We start from the raw sequence: 16359 nt of genomic DNA, 5'->3' as shown, positions 1-16359 counted from the left end.
TCTTTATTAAAACACGTATCATACTCCATTCTGTTGCTCTTTGCTTAATTATTTGTGCATCTTCTGTTCCACTATTATTACTTGAGGAAAGGGACCTCATGTAATTCATCTCTGTAGTGGAGCACTAGGCATGATGCAGTACATGTTTATGGAACAAATGGATGAGGCTGTCATCTGGATCAGCAGTCTTCAGACTTTTTTGCTTTTAAAATCCTTAAGGGACCCACCATTTGCTTCGACGTGGATGGAACTGGAGGGTATTATGCTGAGTGAAAGAAGTCAATCGGAGAAGGACAAACATTATATAGTCTCATTCATTTGGGGAATATAAAAAATAGTGAAAGGGAATAAAGGGGAAAGGAGAAAAAATGAGTGGGAAATATCAGAAAAGGAGCAGAACATGAAAGACTCCTAACTTTGGGAAACAAACTAGGGGTAGTGGAAGGGGAGGTGGGTGGAGGGTGGGGGTGACTGGGTGCCTGGCACTGAGGTGGGCACTTGACGGGATGAGCACTGGGTGTTATTCTGTATGTTGGCAAATTGAACACCAATAAAAAATTTATAAAAAATAATAATAATAAATAAAGGTTAAAAAAATAATTAAAAAAAAATAAAATCCTTAAGGGATTTTGAAAAACTATGCATCCCTTCTGTATTTGTGAGGATTCCAACAGGAAACAGTGGCACACTCAAATTAGGACCATTCAAGATGGTTATACTATATATAAAGGGGTAATTTAGAAGGTGTGATCAAGGTAGAGAAAATCAGAAGGGATCATGCAGGAAGCTGAGATGGGCAGCAGCCAGGCAGTTACCATCTGAAAGCTAGAGGGGCAGCTTCTCTGTTTGAGAGGACTACTACCTTTCTGTCCAGGGACAAGGCCAGACTGACTAGACCTGCAGAGGTAAGAACGAGGGCAATAGAGATCCTGACCTCACTTTCTTTATCCCCCTCTGTCTCCTGCTAAGACTCCCCATTGGCCAAACCAAAGCCAAGGCCAGAAATCACAGAGTGGTTGATGTCCTCCTTCCAGGTGTTAGCAGGATTTCTTCCCCTTTAGCAACCGCTATTCTTGGTCACGCCGCTTCAAAGAATGAAGTGGTAGTCCAGACGAAGAGTGGTGGGCAACATAGCAAAGTTTATTGAGCAAGTAATGATAGAATGATAGACTACAAAGCCCCCAATGAGGGAAGGGACCCAAGAGGGTAGCCACCCGAGTTTCTAAGTCTAGGAGTTTTTATGGACTTGTTGGCGAGCTGTTCTAATCTGATTAACCTTCCATGCACCTGTCATCCAATCAGGTTTTTGCCATCTATCTATCACGTGGGAAAAGGTGGAAGGCTCCTTTCTGGGTGGTGTATATTCCTTCTAAGGATGGTTTCCTCTTAGCATGGGGGGGCCCCCTTGTCCCTACCTGCCTTTCTTCCAACTATCCTTCATTACATGTGAGCCAACCAGGGGAAAGGAAGGGAGGAGGAGGGTGAAGAATGGATCTGCAGGTCCACAGGCAGAATATGTGGCATATTTTTTTTTTTGTGGCATATTTTTTGAATGACAACCAAAATGTTCATCATAAGTATAAATTGCTGCAAAGGATATATTTCCTAGCATATTTTAAATATCAATATTTTAAATAAAACTGTTCCGTCATCAACATACTATCATTCATTTCAAGAAAAAACTGAAACAAGCTCTACTTTCACAGACAGAAATGCTACATCATTCTTTTTTTGTTCTTGAATGTATAGTTACATTTTGCTTCCTTTCACATAATGTTATCCTAGGGTGATGTATTTTATGCTTGAAAGTCTGTTATTGATTACCTAATGTATACTTCAACAGAAATTTACATATAAAATTACAATTTAAAATTTTTGAAAATAAAAAATTTTGAAATTTAAATAATTTAAATATCACCAGTATTGTTATTATATGTATTGTTACATAATTGATCAAAGCAACATATCTTTTTTGAAAGATCTTATTTTTTATTATTTATTTATTTATTTATTTATTTATTTTTAAAGATTTTATTTATTTATTCATGAGAGACACACAGAGAAAGAGAGGCAGAGACACAGGCAGAGGCAGAAGCAGGCTCCCTACAGGGAGCCCGACGTGGGACTCGATCTCGGGTCTCCAGGATCAGGCCCTGGGCTGAAGGTGGCGCTAAACGCTGAGCCACCGGGGATACCCTCTTATTTTTTTTAAGATTTTATTTGAGAGAGAGAGAGAGAGCATAAGCTGGGGTTGAGGCAGAGGAAAAAGCAGACTCCCCACTGAGCAGGGAGCTTGAGACAGGACTCAATCTCAGGACTCTGGGACCATGGCCTGAACTGAAGGCAGACAGCTCAACCGACTAAGCCACCCAGGTGCCCCTATGACTTTATTTTTAAGTAATCTCTACACCCAACATGAGGCTTGAACCCATAACCCAAGATCAAGAGTTGCATGCTCTACTGACTGAGCCAGCCATGTGCCCCCATAACATGTATCTTTAGGTAAATGTTAAAAAGAAAACCACAAAATAAAATTTAAAAAAATAAAATATAGAGGAAGAAAGGAAGGAAGGACAAGAAAGAAAGAAAAAAGAAAAGAAAGAAAGAAAGAAAGAAAGAAGAAAAAAAAAAAAGAAAGAAAGAAAGAAAAAGAGAAAGACAAGAAAAAGGAAACCACAGGCCCCAAACGGCATTAGTTGGGTGGGCCAGGCCAAGTTACTAAACCAGGATTTAATTCCTAATCCAATCGTTCTTCAATCTCTCTGAGAAACGTAAACCCTAATCAGTCAATCAAGAATTTTCTGGTAAGCACCAATGAGGTAATCCAAGCATAAGCCTTCTCCTCTCCCAAAGGAAGATGAGGTAGTCTGCAGTAAGAACCCCTGCCTTTCCCCCTAAGGGAAGATGATCTTGCCTTTCTTTTCTTTTGTTTGTAACTTTCCTGCCTCATCCTCCTTCCCATAAAAACCTTACATTTTTGTACAACTCCCTCAAGCACACCTCTACTTGTTAGATGGGATGTTACCTGATTCATGTTTGTCAAATTTACTCAGTTGAATCTTGTTTTTTAACATAAATAATTATTAAGCCAGGAGTAAAATAATATTGGAAATGCAGCTCTTATTAAAATAAGTTTTTTTGCAATGAGTTCATATATTTCTGGATAAATATTGCTTATTATTAGAATAAGGCTGGATTCAGCCACAATTTTATACCTCTTTTTTATTTCTATAGATAGAATCACTAAGAAACCATGTTACCCATAGGTAAGATGAGAATGGAAGGAGCTTTGTTACAATAATTTCACCTAATTATTTGAATTCCTTCTGAGTGGGGTGCCTGAGTGGCTCAGTTGGTTAGAGCATCTGCCTTCAACGTGGATCATGATCCTGGGGTCTTGGGATCGAACCCCACATTGAGCTCCCTGCTTGGTGGGGGACCTGTCCCTCCTCCTCCCCCTCCCTCTGCTGCTCCTCCTGCTTGTGTGCTCTCTCTCTGTCAAGTAAATAAATAAAATCTTAAAAAAAAAAAAGAAATCTATTTAAAAAAAATGAATTCCTTCTGAGTTACAAGCCAAAAATCACATAGTGATCTATCATGAAGAGTTATTTTTAATGACAACAAAATTAGAAACTCCTTCAACTATATTGAAAGAAAGGAACTAGCAATTGCCCGATTTGCCTTATTACTGTCATTAGAATCCTTCACCTTTGGTTGGTGCCCTGAAAGTGCAAGACCCCCCATCTCCACAGTGCTGTGGGTAAAACCCTAAGTTGAGTGGCTTTTGTAAAGTGTGAGCAGAGAAGATGGGAAAGAAGATAGCCCTGGACTCAAGCATGTGTTCTCCAGAAAATGGATCTTCAGAAAGAGCACAAGCGAAGTTTGAGGATCTGGACATTGGTTCTTGGAAATATCTGTGCCATTTCCCCCTGCCCTCCAGGCACTCCCAATCTAGTAGGGGAGGGAAGCTAGCAAACTGCCAAAGTACAGAATGTATGGCGGGGTTGGTGAATAGTAGTTCTGGAAGTGTTCAAAGTTTATTCTGGCTGTAAGGGGCCAGGAAAGTCTTCATGGATAAGGTGGCACGTGAACTGCTTTCCAGGTTTGGTAAGATTCTGACAAAAGAGATAGGAGAGAAGGCATTCTAGATGGAACATACTGGACAAATAGAGGCTTAGAAACAAACAACCAAAGGGAATGTTTGGGGAGTAAGAACAATTTCATAGAAGAGTGTAGAGGCAAAGAGTAGGAGAAAGTCTAAAGGTATAGAATCATAAACTCTCAAGGATAAAATCTATGTTAGAAAGATCACATGATCCTGGGGAATATGGCTGGCTCAGCCAGAAAAGCATGTGGCTCTTGATCTTGGGATTGTGAGTCTGAGCTCCACATTGGGTGTGGAGATTACATAAAAATAAACATGTAGGGATCCCTGGGTGGCGCAGCGGTTTGGCGCCTGCCTTTGGCCCAGGGCGCGATCCTGGAGACCCGGGATTGAGTCCCACGTCAGGCTCCCTGCATGGAGCCTGCTTCTCCCTCTGCCTGTGTCTCTGCCTCTCTCTCTCTCTCTCTCTCTGTGTGACTATCATAAATAAATAAATAAGAAAATTTTTTTAAAAATTAAAAAAAAAATAAACATGTAAAACTTAAAAAAAATCATCTAATCCTGATGAAATAAATTGAAGATGACACAAACAAATGGAAAGGTATTCCATGCTCATGAATTGGAAGAACGAATATTGTTAAGATATTCATACTGCCCAAAGTAATCTACAGATTTAATGCAATCCTTATTAAAATATCAACATTTTTCACAGAACTAGAACAAATAATACTAAAAATTGTATGGAACCACAAAAGACCCTGAATAATAACAAAGCAACCTCAAGAAAGAACAAAGCTGGAGGGGTCACAATCCCAACATGTACTATAAAGCTGTAGTAATCAAAACAGTATGGTAACTGGCACAAAAATAGACACACAGGGTATTGAGTCCAGAAATAAACCTACGCTTATATGGTCAGTCTATGACAAAGGAGGCAAGAGTATACAATGCGGAAAAGACAGTTTCTTCAACAAATGGTTCTGGGAAAATTGGACAGTTACATGCACAAGAATGAAACTGAACCACTTTCTTATGCTATACACAAAAAGAAACTTAAAATGGATTAAGGACCTAAATATAAGACCTGAAACCATGAAACTCCTAGAAGAAAACATAGACAGTAATTTCTTTGCCATCAGCTATAGACACATTTTTCTAGATACATATGTCTCCTTAGGCAAGGGAAATAAAAGCAAAATTAAACTATTGGGACTACACCAAAATAAAAAGCTTTTGCAGAGTGAAGAAAACCATCAACAAAACAAAAAGGCAGCCTACTGAATGGGAGAAGATATTTGCAAATAATATATCTGACAAGGGGCTAATATCCAAAATATATAAAGAACTTATACAACCCAACACCAAAAAACCCCCACAAATAATCCCATTAAAAATGGGCAGAGGACTGAATAGACATTTCTCCAAAGAAGACATACAGATGGTCAACAGACACATGAAAAGATGCTCAACATCACTCAACATCAGGGAAATGTAAATCACAATGACATAACACCTTTCACTTGTTGGAATGACTATAATTAAAAAGACAAGAAATAACAAGTTTTGACAAGGATGTGGAGAAAAAGGAACTCTTGTGTGCTGTTGGTGGGGATGTAAGTTGGTGCAGTCACTCTGGAAAATACTACGGAAAAGAAGTTCCTCAAGAAATTAAAAGCAGAATCACCATATAATCCAATAATTCCTCTAGTGGGTATTTACCTGAAGAATACAAAAACGCAAATTTAAGAAGAGATCCATGTCTATGTTCATTGCAGCAGTGTTTGCAATAGCCAAGACATGGTAACAACCCAAGTGTCCATCCACAGATGAATGGATAAAGAAGATGTGGGAACAGAGAAAGACAAATACTATGTAATTTCACTCATATGTGGAATTTATGAACCAAAATAAACACAAAAAAACAAAGAATAAAAAGATATAAACAAACAAAAAAACCCAGACTCTTAATTACAGAGAACAAATTGATGGTTGCCAGAGGTAGGTGGGTAAAGAGAAGGGAAAAATAGGTAAAGGGGATCAAAGGCATGAATAATTTATAGAATTGTTGAATTATTTTATTTTACACCTGCAACTAATACAACATTATATGTTATTATACTTCAATAAATAAATTTCACAGGGATCCCTGGGTGGCGCAGCGGTTTGGCGCCTGCCTTTGGCCCAGGGTGCGATCCTGGAGACCCTGGATCGAATCCCACGTCGGGCTCCCTGCATGTAGCCTGCTTCTCCCTCTGCCTGTGTCTCTGCCTCTCTCTCTCTGTGTGTGACTATCATGAATGAATAAAAATTAAAAACTTAAAAATAAATAAATAAATAAATAAATAAATAAATAAATAAATTTCACATAATCAAACTTCTACTGATGGCATCACCACTCTACCAAAATTTAATCAGTACTCAAATACAACCAGTTATGGGGACACCCCTGTCTGATAGAAATACAATGCAGGCCATGTACATAATTTAAAATTTTCTGTTAAATACAAAAAAAAAAGTCAAAAGTAACAGGCGAAATTAATTTTAATAATGTTTTAGCTAATTTAACATATTCAAAGTATTATTCTTTTAACAAGTAATCAATATAAAAAGCTGTTAATGAGATACTTTACATTCTTTTTTTGTATTAAATCATCCCATCTCAAACCCAGCCACAGTTCATGTACTCATTGGCCCCATGTGGCTAGCAAATGAAGCACAGATCTAAAGGGAACCCATTATATCCTCAGATGACTCAGGCAAGTAGGCAAGTTAGGAAGTTTTCCCCTGGATGGTAGAAATGCTGGCTTGATCTCACCCTTAAAGATCTGGATCTTCCAACTTGTTTATCATGGAAATGCATTAATACAGAATCAGGACAGGAATAAATGCCAGGTGTTACGAGTGCTCATAATGAGGGGCATCCAATCCTGGCCTTGCCAGGAGATGGTTTCAGGAGGAAGATACAAAGGAATGAACATTATTAATAGTAAAAAAACAGATTTTATTATCTTCAATTTATAATTATTCTTTAAACTGTACTTATCTGCTTGATTACACTTCTGTGTATGTATATTCACAATTTCAAAACATTGTTGTAATACTTTCATTAAAAAAAAAAAAAAAAAGGCCTACTCCCCAGTAGCAACAAACAAGGATCCAATGTCCAGATTTGGGGTTCTAAAAAAATTCTCCAATAAAAAGAACCAGGGATATTTGGAGAAACTGATTCTGTGGCAGTGGGGGACCATTGAAAGCCTGGGGCAGAGAATAGGCAAGATGAGCCCAGAGCATCTTATACTGCCAAAAAGTAAGAAAATATTCAAAAGGATGGGGGCATGGCAAAGGAGTTAACCTGAAAGATTGCCCAGTGGCCAAAGCTGGGACAATTGGAGTAACAAAATAAATAACATAGTATTGGATTATAACCCAAAGTATAAAATAAATATATATGAGTTGAGTCCATATTGATATAAATAAATAATTCAATAAAAGAATAAGGGAGAAGAGACAAATCCACTCATTACCTCTTAAGTATGGGCTGGACTTGGTGACTTGCTTAAGAATAGAGTATGGAAATAGCAGAGGGGGAGAGAGAGTAGGGTGTGGGAGTGGGTGGAAGTATCTTCACAGTAAAGAAACCTGGGGAGTATCACAGAGTGATCCACATTAACGTCACCAGTAATAAGTGACGTGGGTAACACGTGCCCCTGCTACAGTGTGAGAGAAGACCATTTCACCTCCGTGCTATTCTTCCCATAAACCCCTAATGCTGTCTAGCCATGAGGAAAACATCAGATAAACCCAAGTTAAGGACATTCTGCAAAAGATCTGATCAGTGTTCCTGAAGACTATGCAGGTCATAGGGATCTGTCCCAGACCTGAGGAGACGAAGGGGACATGAGTACTAAATGCAATGTGGTGTCCTAGATGGGATCTTAGACCAGAAAAAAGACATTTGTGGGAAAACTAGTGAAATCTGAATACATCTGGAGTTCAGCTAATGAAATATATCTATGCTGAGTTTTTAGTTTTGACAAATGCACCTGGGTAATAATGTAAGGTGTTAATAGTAGGGGAAGCTGTGTGAGGGGCATACGAAAACTGTCTTGACTATCTCTACCTTTTCTTTAAATTTAAAATTATTCTAAAGGAAAAGTTTGTTTTTATATATCCTATATTTGATGTCTGTGTATGTGTGTCTATATGCATATATGCGTATATATGAAATGGGAGAAAGGCTTCAGGAAAAAAAAAAGGAGGTCTTGCTTATCCCAAGCAGAGATCACAGTAGGAAGCATGGGAGGGGGTAGGCTGGGTTCTTTGGGACTTTATCCTGTGGCAGTGGGGAAACACTGAAGGTTATTGAGCAAGGGTGTGGCTAATTACATAATGACTCAGCCAAGTTCATGCAGTTCAGTTTCCTGAGGCCTCCTACAACCCTCCCCTCCTGATGCCCCTTCCTTCCACGTGCTCTTCCTTCTTTGCCTGCAGAGGACAAGTTCTGACAAGAATCTAAGTTATTAGCACAGAGGCGATCACCTCCATAGCCCACACTGGGCTGGTTCAGTGGTCCTTAGAGGCTGGGCATTTAGAATCTCAACATGCCACACCTGATAAGGGCTGGAGCCTCCCACCCAGCACAGGGACCCCCCAGCAGGGTGGAGCTTTATGGTACAAATCACCAAACCCAAGGTTGAGTCATTTTTTCCACCACACCTCCTCTGCTCACTCCTTCCTCCCACAGTGAAATGAAACCAGTCCGTGGGTAAGGACAGGGGACTCGGAGCCAGAAGAGAGACTTTAAGACTGAACCTAGGACACCATGCCATCAGGAGAGTGGTCCATTATCAGTCTTCAACAGGCTTGCTTAGAAACACAAATAAGTCCAGGTCAGAAGCTGGGGGAGGAATAGAGAGAAGAGAAAAACGAGATGAAGGGACACATATATTGGTGTACACTTTTCCGCCAGCAGTAGTAGCCATGAAAGTTCAATCTTAGAATTTATCAGATTCTCACCTCGGTTAAACCAGTTTTCACCCTCCCATATATTTTAGTCCTGCCATGGAAAACGAAAACAAAAGGTTGAAGTTAGTGAGGAATCCGTTCTGTGCCAGGCACTGTGCATCATTTCATTTAGTCCTCTATATTAGTATACCCATTTCAGAGGTGAGAAAGCTGAGGCTCAGAGAGGGTAAGTAACACATTCAAGGTCATGTAGGTGGGAAGTGGCAGAGCTGGGAGAAAGCAAAACCAGTTTCTGACCTTCCCCACCCCCTGCCATGGCTAGAGTGGCTGCAGCATACAAAGAACCTCTCACCGGGGATCCCTGGGTGGTGCAGCGGTTTGGCGCCTGCCTTTGGCCCAGGGCGCGATCCTGGAGACCCGGGATCGAATCCCACATCGGGCTCCTGGTGCATGGAGCCTGCTTCTCCCTCTGCCTGTGTCTCTGCCTCTCTCTCTTTCTCTCTGTGTGACTATCATAAATAAATAAAAATTAAAAAAAAAAAAAAGAACCTCTCACCTCTAAGCCTTGCCACTCTTTCTTCCCAGAAGGGTTTTCCCTCTGCTCCCCATATCTTTCCCTCTCTTCATCATTCATGTCTGCCTAAAAGTCAGAGAAGCCTTTATCAACCCCATCCAAATGGCAGCCTCCATCACCCACATCCCCTTACTCTATGTCATTCATAGCACCTTAATATACTTATTTCTCTGCTTCTTGTCTGTCTCTACCCACTCCATGAGGACAAGGACCTGGTCTGTTTGGTTTACTGCTGGATTCCTAGTGTCTGACACATAATAGGTCCCTAAAGCATTTGATAAATAAAAAGAGGAAATTCTGCTTCCTTCCACTAAGAGTACTTGACTCTATTCCCCCATCAGCTGCTATATCCTCTTGCCCTTGGAAGCCCCTCCCCTCTGGTCTCCCTTCAGGGACAACTTTTCCCTTTTCTCCAACCCAGAGATAGATGGAGCCACCCACACAGCTGTTCCAACCAGAAACCAGAAGTCATTCTCAAATCCTTTTTTTCTGCCTGATTCCCCCCAACTCCCAGTTTCCAATCAATCACCAATCACCTGCAATGCTCCCTCCACCAGGCAGCCCTCCCTTTTTGCCTAAGTGCTACATTAGCCTCCTCACCAGACTTTGCCTCCAGTTTGGCCCCTGCCATTGAGTCTCCACATTGCAATCAGAGTGATTGGTCTAAAGCTCAAATCGCCTGGGTAAACACCTCATTGATTTCTCAGTGGCCTCAAATAAAGTCTAAGATCTCAATGTGGCTTACGAGGCCCTGTCTCATATGGCCACAGCCTCACATCTAACACTCTCTGCTCTTGCCTGGTTGAACTACTTCCAGTTTCCTAAATGTGCTCATATTTCTTTAGCCTGGAAGCTCTGGCCAACTCCTGCTCATCTTTAGGTCTCAGCGTAGATGCCACTTTCTCCAGGAAGCCCTCCCCAACCTCTTCTGCACCATCAGGCTGGTTTAGGAATCATTAGTGTATAGAATTGGGGCTTTCTTCCCACCCGGAGGGATCCCAGTGGTTATCTGACCCAATTTCATACCCTCTTCCCCTGCATCTTTAATGGGTGTCCCTCCTTGAGGAACCTCCATTGCTTCTCCAATGTTTCTCACCTTTCAAGACCCATTTTAAGTCCAGAATTATCTAGAAAACTTTCTGGGGAGTGAAAAATGGATGTATTTGAGTCAGGCTGCCCCTAGCTCAAGTCCCACCTTTGCTACTTCCCAGTGTGACCTTGGGTATGTTCCATTGCCTCCAAGAGCCTCAGTTCCCTCTGTAAAATGGAGATGACAACATTAATATCCACCTCACAGTTGTTATAAGTAAAATTATAGATGTTAAAGGACAGTGTAAACACTGAAGTGTTACATAGACATGAGGATGATTATTATCTTCCCTGGCTCTATGCCCCCACAGCACTCTCAGGCCATGACCCACCATTTTGCACTTAATTATACCCTGTCTCCAATGATCTGTTCTTGTTTCTGTGTGGTAGCCTGCTGCTCACAACCACAGTGGCAGCCTGCTGGGATCACATCTTCTACAACCCTTCTGTATCCCCTAGAGTTCAGATAGCAGTCCCAAGCAAATAGAAGGTATATGTTATTACTGTGATTATAACCACCTACTATTTATTGATCATCTATTATGACTTAGTACTTTCTGCATTATTTCCAATTCTCAAAACTACCCAAGAGATAGATATTTTTTCTCTCCACTGTGCAAACCGAGACTCAGAAAAATTAAATAACTTCTTCAAATTCACAGAACTGTTATGATCTTGTGGGTTAGAACCATGAGAATCTTTCTAGCACTTTGCCTGATTGATGTTAAGAGGCTCATGGATTTCCACCTACTGGCTCTTCACTTGGTCATCAATTGGGCTGTGTCTAGAGAAAGAAAAAAAAATCAAACTGGGGGCTTGGCAGAGGAGGTGATTGCCACACCGTGGACCAGACATAGGGATGGGCTTTTGACATGTGAGTTAAGTATTGCTCCACCAAGAGCAGAGTCACAAAGTTTGTTCCTGTGGATGGAGGGAATGGGTGGTGGTCACGAAATGCCCTGGGACATCTAGCAGTGTCAGCACTGCACTGCTTGCCCAAGGAGAGTAGACCGGAGTGGGATCTCATGGCCAAATTAGGCACAGTAAGGGAGTGGTCAACTTGCTGGAGTTTCCATCTTCCTTGGCCAAGAGGAGGAGATGCAGGGTCTACAGTGCACCACTAGATGGCACTGTACAAGGAAGGCACAAAAATTATCCAATTAGGACCTTTCTTTCTTTTCTTTCTTTCTTTCTTTCTTTTTTCTTTCTTTCTTTCTTTCTTTCTTTCTTTCTTTCTTTCTTTCTTTCTTTCTTTCTTTCTTTCTTTCTTTTTCTTTCTTTCTTTCTTTTTTTAGATTTTATTATTTGAGAAAGAGAAAGAGCAGGAGCAGGAGGAGGAGCAGACGGAGAGAAGCAGACTCCCTGCTAGGCAGGGAACCCAATGTGCAGCTCCATCCTAGGACTCCTTAGATTATGACCTGAGCCTAAATCAGATGCTTAACTGACTGAGCCACCCACACACCCTTAGAACCTTTCAACATGGATAATTAGAAGGAATTTTTAGAGCAAGCAAACATAAAGTAAAAGCCTCGTTTTATAGAATGGATGTGAGGCCCAGAGAAGTTATCTGAGTTGTCCAGTTTCTTGGGCCTGAAACCACTACCAGAGACCTACATCTATCTCTTTCTATGCTCTGTACACTTCACCCTCAATGCTCATCAAATCGTATCTAGGTGCCAGTCTACTCATGGTGTGAAATTATTCAAGTCACTGACAACTTTTTTAGCCTCAGTCTTCCTGTCCACTGAATAAAGGATTTGTCTAGGCCTGTGATGTCAATGTGGTAGCTACAAGCCCCGTGTGGCCATTCAAATTTAAATTAATTAAAATTAACACAATTTTGGATAGCCTGGTGGCTCAGTCTGTTGAATATCCAACTTCTAATTTTGGCTCAGGTCATGATCTCAGGGTCATGAAATTGAGCCCACGTCCAGATCCATGCTAACTAAGTAGGGAGTCTGCTTAAGATTCTCTCTCCTTCTCTCCCTACCCCTCCCCCACTCACTCTCTCTTTCTAAAACAAATAAATAAATCTTTTTTAAAAACTGGCCTAGGGCTCCCGGTGCATGGAGCCTGCTTCTCCCTCTGCCTATGTCTCTGCCTCTCTCTCTCTCTCTGTGACTATCATAAATAAATAAAAATTAAAAAAAAAAAAAAACTGGCCTAGGGGGCGGCCCCGGTGGCTCAGCGGTTTAGTGCCTGCCTTTGGCCCAGGGCGTGATCCTGGAGACCCAGGATCGAGTCCCATGTTAGGCTCCCTGCATGGAGCCTGCTTTTCCCTCTACCTGTGTCTCTGCCTCTCTCTCTCTCTCTCTCTCATAAATACATTTAAAAATCTTAAAAAAAAAAAAAAAAACTGGCCTAGGGATGCCTGGGTGGCTCAGTGGTTAAGTGTCTGCCTTCTGCTCAGGTCGTGATCCTGGGCTTCTGGGATCAAGTCCCACATCAGGCTTTTCACAGGGAGCCTGCTTCTCCTTCTGCCTATGTCTCTACCTCTGTCTCTATGTCTCTCATGAATAAATAAATCTTTGAAAGAAACTGCCCTAAAAAATTAATTACAATTTTAAACTCCATCCTCAGTTACACTAGCCAACATTTCAAGTTCTCAATAGACAGTTGTGGATAGGGGCTATCATATTTGACAGCACAGATATAGAACATCTCCATCGTTGGGGATAGTTCTAACAGACAGCATTGGCTGGTAGCTGAGGTCCTCCCAGTATCTGATGCATCTTCTGCAAGAACATTGAAGAGTGTAAGACTAAATGAATAAGGTTTCCCAGCTCCTAGCCTGAGTTTTTAACCACACATAAGCACTGGGACATACAGAAGACAGTACGAAGGGAAAAAAATCCTCCCTTCGTGGAGCTGACAATTCTAATGTTTCCAAGGTACTGAGTCCAAAAGCCACAGCTCCTGCAATGAAGGTACACTGTCTTAAACTATAAGGTGTCTAATTTACCTAGTTAAAATACAGTTTCTAATTCAATAGGTCTGGGGTGGAGCCTATGAACTTGCATTTCTAACAAGCTCCTTGGTGATGTCATTGTTACTGATCCCAGAGCACATTTTAAGTAGCAAGGATTCGGAGAATTTTGTGGCCAGACAAAATAAACATGTGTGATTCATCTAAAATATTGTGTTTATATTGTGGATCTTCCTGGGAAGTCTGGGTTCAAATCTCACCCCAGGGTAATCTATTCTTCCTGATTCTCAAAACTAGGTTAGAAAGGCTCTCCAAGGCCTGTCATTCCTCATACTTCCGCAGCCTGGTACCGTTCATGCTACATTGCCTTTCCTTTAAGATCTTTGTCTCAGAGGTACCTGGGTGGCACAGTAGGTTAAATGCCTGCCTCTTGTTTTTTACTCAGATCATGATCTCAGAGTCTTGAGATCAAGCCCCACATCAGGCTTTAGAGTCTGCTTGAGATTCTCTGTCTCCCAATGCCTCTTCTGTTCATGCTCTCTCTAAATAAATACATAAATACATAAATACATAAATATAAAAAAAAAAACTTTATCTCAGCCTCTTTCAGGAAGCTGCTGCAACATATCATTGGTCTCCTCCAGTTCTTTATCCATTAATTCCCTCAAAAAGTAGTGAGAGCATCCTGCATGCTGCTATCCATCAGGCTAGCTGCTGGAGATCCTGCAGGCAGATGGTCCCAGCATTCAGAGGGCTCACAGTATACCAAAAGCTGACGGTGAAAAAAATCATGGCAGATGGAGTAAGTGTCACAAAAGAAGAAGTAGAAGATGTTCTGGGAGATTATGACCAGGGACCTACTTGAATTTTGCTCAGGGAAGACCTTTTAGAAGAAGAAGCATTTCATTTGAAAAGTGAAGAAGAAATAAGAATTATCCAGGCAAACAGAGGAGATATCTGACTTACTACGGATGCATATTAAATTCCCAAACCTTACTGATGTAGAATAACTGCAGGACAAGAAATGTCGCTGTGGCCAGTGTTGAAAACACATTCTGCCCCAGTGGGAGAAGTGTAACCATGTAGAGAATGCTTGAGCAGAGCCCATCTGAGGACATAAACACAACCTAGCAAGACTGGCATGTAGCAAGAGAAAGAGACTGGTATAAAATGAGGTAAAAACCCCCAAATCTTCATCCTTGCCCTTGAGAAGTTTGTCTTCTTAAGAGCTATGTTACCTGCCCTGTGTTTCATAATTTACAACCAACAAAGAAATGCCTGCATTATTTCCTCGTTTATTTTAAATAACAATACCGTAGCATGAGCCCTATTTACAAAGAGACACAATGCATCAGTGAGGGAAATGAAGAGCAGTGCAGGAGGCATAAGGTGACTCAGTGATTTTAGTTGACACATGGATAAATATTTTACATGTTAATAGTTAACGTGTTTCTTTTCCTAGAAAGCATCAAGCTTATGATGTCACTGATAATTATGGTTGGGACAGATCAAAGAAGTGACTTTATGTAAAGTGGACTTAAGGGAAACTGTTCAATGAATAATAGTATAGAAGGTCTGTGACGATGGTAATAGTGACAAAGATGGAAAATAATTGAGGAGAGTTTGCAAAACACTGGCAAAGGAGTAGGTGTGTGGGATCTGTCTGGACTCAGATCAAATCTTAGCCAGGTGTTAAAGGCAAACATCCAAGAGAGAGCCAGACATGTTGTTTAGCTATCCCATGCTTTGGTTTTCTCATTTTTAAAATGAAAATGACTCTATTCCTTCCCTTCATGGGGTTGTCATGAAGAGTAAACTAGTTAATATTTGTAAAGTGCTCAGAATAGTTGCTGGCACTTAGTAAGTGCAAGATAAGTGCCTGTTAAGGAACTAATTTAAATTAACTGACTTTAGAACCAGAAGGAATGTTTTGGCTCTTGCAACTGAACTCTTCATGGGTATCTGTGTTTGTCTTTAAGCTGGATCCAGCAGCTCAAAGTGCATCATTAATTCTCTCTCTCTTTCTCTTCCTTCCTTTCTCTCCCCACATTTCAGTTCTACTCTGTTTCATGTCGATCCATCCTCAGGAGACCGACCTCTCACTCAGAGTTGGTTACTACAACTCCAGGGTTAGAGGAACACAGCCATCAGTCCAGAAGAAGGAGATGCCTCCTTGCTGATATTGTAGGAAAAGCCCCTGAATTAACTCTGATTGGTCCTACCTGAGTCAAATGACCATACCTCAACCAATTGCTTTGGTACATTGGAGGATTATGCCACTTGGCCAACCTCATCATACAAGTGGCCCTGAATACAAGAGGCATAGAGCCAGTTTACCTGAGCCACATAGACTAAGTGGGTAGATGGGGTGGTTCCTTAAGGAAAATCCAGGCATTCTTCAAAGAAGAAAAGAGATTAGAAACTAGGTAGGCAAACAAGCAAACACAGAGAAAAAGTCTTCTACACTAAGTAACTTGTAAATGATCTAATCTCTCCAAATCTCATTTTCTCTGTATGTAAATGAGCACAACCTAAAACAGTTTCTAAAGAACAAAGTCAAGGTAAGGATCAAGTAAGATAAACATTTACTAAAACTTAGCACCATATCAGTCACACAGTAGGCTCAATAAATATTAGTTATTAGTAGTAGTAACAGAGTTAGTCATGATAGGGATGAGATTTAAACCTAAACTTTCTAAG

This window comes from Canis aureus, chromosome 5, assembly GCF_053574225.1.
Source record: "Canis aureus isolate CA01 chromosome 5, VMU_Caureus_v.1.0, whole genome shotgun sequence".
Classification (NCBI taxonomy): domain Eukaryota; kingdom Metazoa; phylum Chordata; class Mammalia; order Carnivora; family Canidae; genus Canis; species Canis aureus.
The sequence above is the reverse complement of the archived record's forward strand: the minus strand, read 5'-3'. Positions refer to the sequence as shown.